The 3,941-nt window shown below is 31.9% G+C and overlaps 1 long non-coding RNA gene across 1 annotated transcript; it reads right to left on the bottom strand.

Annotated features, from left to right (window-relative positions):
- Positions 1-474: 474 nt before the first annotated feature.
- Positions 475-2,854, bottom strand: LOC127719079 (uncharacterized). The gene is made up of 3 exons (XR_007990155.1): positions 2,809-2,854; positions 1,252-1,277; positions 475-570 (listed from the first exon to the last, which is right to left on the bottom strand). It is a non-coding gene; the product is annotated as an uncharacterized LOC127719079 (long non-coding RNA).
- Positions 2,855-3,941: the final 1,087 nt, after the last annotated feature.

Here is a 3,941-nt window from a genome sequence, read left to right as displayed (position 1 = left end):
TTGGAAATTCATAAATCGATTTAGAAAAAAAACAAATCCGGATTGCAAACTATAAATGAGGGAAACGCATCAAAAATAAGAGGAGAACAACTACACAACAGAAACACAACACTAAAATGCAACACACACAGAAACGAACTATAATATAACAATGGCCATTTTCCTGACTTGGGACATTTTAAGAAAAAAATGGTGGGTTGAACCTGGTTTTGTGGCTAGCCAAACCTCCCGCTTTTATGGCAATGTTAAATATAACATTAAAATGACAACATTACATGACAGGACTACAATACAAATAAATAAGCAATGATTAAACCCCAGTTATAAGCTTTTGATATTTCGAGTCTTAATAGTAAAATGAAATTTGACTGGAGTCATTAATTTCCTAAAATATAATATATATTGTATTTTGATACTACTTGACTGTATGCTTTTTTATATTATAGCTTGTGTCAATTGCATACACTGGGACTTTGGTTTCTTATGTAATGTAAAGCATATCATTAAGTTTAATAACATATAGTTTGCTTACGGATTGCTCAGCTTGTTCATCCATAAGATCAGGCAGTTCTAAATGGGAAGAAATAATTCACAATTCATCAATGTTTGTTTTCAACGTATCATTTTCCTTTAAAATAACTAGATTGCCATAAAATAAACTATTCACAGCTATTGGACGGTACCAAAAGATATACATAAGGGGTAAACCTGGTCCAATTCGTTGAAGGGGAGATAATTCAAGTCAGATTGCGAAACAGTGGTTGTTCATATTTCTAGTATGCTATCCATTAGAGGCTATCCTTATTTAATACTCAGTTGGAAAAAAGGAGAGAAAAACAATTGTTTTCAAGGTTAATAACATTTATCCTGTCGTTTTCTTGACCGACTGTAATGCAAATATATTTTCAGAAGCTAATGAATTTGTGTATCCAACTGCATTTATATCTCCGCTTCGTTCATTTTGAATATTTTTCTAAGATCGTATGCACAATATATTTGTAAATATCCGTGAAAAGAAAGTTTTCGAGGACATGTTAGACATTGAATGAAGACGTAAGTTATTAAATATTGACATTACGATGTATGCATGACTTATCACAAACAACATACAACATGTACAACCAAGGGAGGTAATTGGACTACAAGTAAATATCACATGATTTAAAGCTAATGAATAAAGTACAAACTAATTTGCAAAATGACGTAGCTATAGGTTACACTAAAATGTACACAAATACGTTCTATATTTACCTCTAGTATCTTCAGCTAAAATAGTCCTGAAACAAATTTGTATTTATTCTATTAGAAAAAGGTCGGGTATGATATAAATGTAAATTTATTTTCCTCGTTTTACAACTTTTTTCAATAATTTTAAACCATCAAATGACATTGAGGCTACACATGTGATCGTATCATTTCACAGTTACTTAAAAATATGATTTAACTGCCCTTTGGTAGAATCATCGGTATGCATAAATAGAACATGTGTAAAACATCGCAACAGTTTATGGCAACAAGTGTTTTCAACCGTGGTTCAGGGTTACCAAATAAAATATGCTATATACATTATACAAAGAATCAGTGGTGATTTACATAAAGACTTTAACAGATGATGCAAATATACATACTCTTTTTAATGGTGTAAATATAAGAGAAAATATACAAAATTTTAAGTTACCAAATCATACCTTTAAAATCTTTTTTTCAAATTAAAATGATAGACTATGCTTTGATATATCAGGGTTTCAGCTACTCTATATATTTTTTCTGGGCTTTTTTCAAAAAAATTACCATGATATTGTGTAAACCCGATCACTTCGTTTGTTGACGTAAACGTAAATAAAGCGGGTTCGGGTATCAGCGAAATATCAAATAAATGTCGTTTATCACAATCGAGGATATAATAATTATTTGCTTGATATTATCTTATTAAACGGGGATAACTAAAGAAGTGTTTATCCTTTTATTTATAGGACGACTGATCAAGATTAGGCAGAGAGCTCTGGGAAAGGTCCAGTCGTCTCAATGCTTTTAAACCGAGAGTTGCAAGTGATGAAGTTGAAATCTGAAAATGTACTAATGGTATCATGAGTTAGTTCACCATTACGAAATAACTATATCACAGATTACGACAGATAAATTCCATTGGTCGTTACCACAATTCTGTCATCTTTCCCTCGAATTTGTCCAACTAAAACAGACTTAAGTCATAGAGTGTCAAACGAGGACAGCTGGATCAGGATCTACTTACCCATTCAAAGCATATAGGATCGCCTAAGTTTTCAGTTGGATTAGTGTTCCTCAGGCTTGAGTTTTCTATGTTGTGTATTACATATTAATAATTGTCCTTCAGTAGTTTTTAATTTTTTTCCATGGCATTTGGCAAAGTGTGTCCGATTTCTAATTTGAATGTCCCTTTCGGGTCTTTTGCCTCTATTTTGCACGAAACAGACACGATGTTTCGTTTTAATGGGTACTCTCAAAATGTCATTAACGTCATCATCTGTACATGGTGACATATTCATTTATGCAGACATTGTCCAAGATATGGTAAAAGTTTGGCACACACAAAGATATACAATCATTTTTCAATATGCATGTCATTAGTATGAACCCTGCTGCTCGATATTTATCTCTAGTTGCCGTCCGTCTGTCATAATGTAATGTCACATGCTTCAACCAGGCTATAAGTGTGTTTTTTCTGTTGCATTGGTTTTGTTGTTTGGTTCAAATAAGAGTAAAACTGCGTTAACAGAAATAAGACTTTTTGTGTAAGTAATTAATATATGTTTGAATATGAATCTTTACCTTTCTGCATCTCCTCTGAATGACACAACGAAGAAATTCATTCCTCTACCTACAAGCAGTTTGAAAAATCTTAGAAGATTTAATTTTGAATTAATAGCAATGACACACACGATTATTGATGAAAGAGTAAATTAATACTTTGATCACTTTATCATGTTTATTGCAGTACTGTCAATGTGTCATGTCATAACAACTTTAATATCTTTTCGGATTTTCTATTCTCTACGCTAATAATTTTTACTCTTACATATCGACAGGATGGAAAGAGTCAAAGTTTAATTTTTAAAATCAGAATAGCAAGTTGATTAGTCTTGAAAATAGGCGTTTTGCGTACGTAATTATGTGTAATTAATCTTAAGTATATTCGTTTTACCGTTTACTTGTATTGTAAGACCCTGTTTTCATATTTTTGTTACCTAAAGTTCCCCAATTTCTTCGAGCAATGAATCCAAGAATTGCCAGTGATATCACAAGCAGAAAAATTATGATCAATGTTGTCGTTAATTCAGAGGTAGGTCTTGTATGTCTTTGGTTGACTAGTACTACAATAGATGCATACACTTTTTCAACTATATTAGACAAATTTAAACTAAAAATATAATCGAGCTTCAAATACTAAATAATGTCATGACGTGTATATTAAATAGGAATCCGTAATTAAGATTGGATGCCAGCAATCGCAATAAATTAACTGTTTACAAAACGTTTTAATTTTTGAAATACTAAGGCCTTTCTACCTCAGGAATAGATTACCTTAGCTGTATTTGGCAACACCTTTAGAAGTTTTGGTTCTCAATGCTCTCTTACTTCGTACTTTATTTGGCCTTTTTACTTTTTTTGAATTCGAGCGTCACTGATGAGTCTTTTGTAGACGAAATGCGCGTCTGGCGTAAATACAAAATTTATTCCTGGTATCTATGATTAGTTTATTACACTCCAATTCAGTATCATATCTTATTTCAGTATACAATAAATCAGCTATGACTGAACGTGCTATCCATGATACTGATTAATAAATACATGAATATCAGCTCTTTGGTTGGGTTGTTGTCTCTTTGACCCCATTTCTTTTCTCAATGTTGTAGCAAAACAAACGGAAGTTGTTTATTCACCTCTTGATTTCATGGTTGTAG

Source organism: Mytilus californianus, unplaced genomic scaffold (assembly GCF_021869535.1).
Source record: "Mytilus californianus isolate M0D057914Y unplaced genomic scaffold, xbMytCali1.0.p SCAF_10, whole genome shotgun sequence".
In the NCBI taxonomy this organism is placed as follows: domain Eukaryota; kingdom Metazoa; phylum Mollusca; class Bivalvia; order Mytilida; family Mytilidae; genus Mytilus; species Mytilus californianus.
Note: the sequence above shows the minus strand (reverse complement) of the source record. Positions and strands in the feature narration are given on the sequence as shown.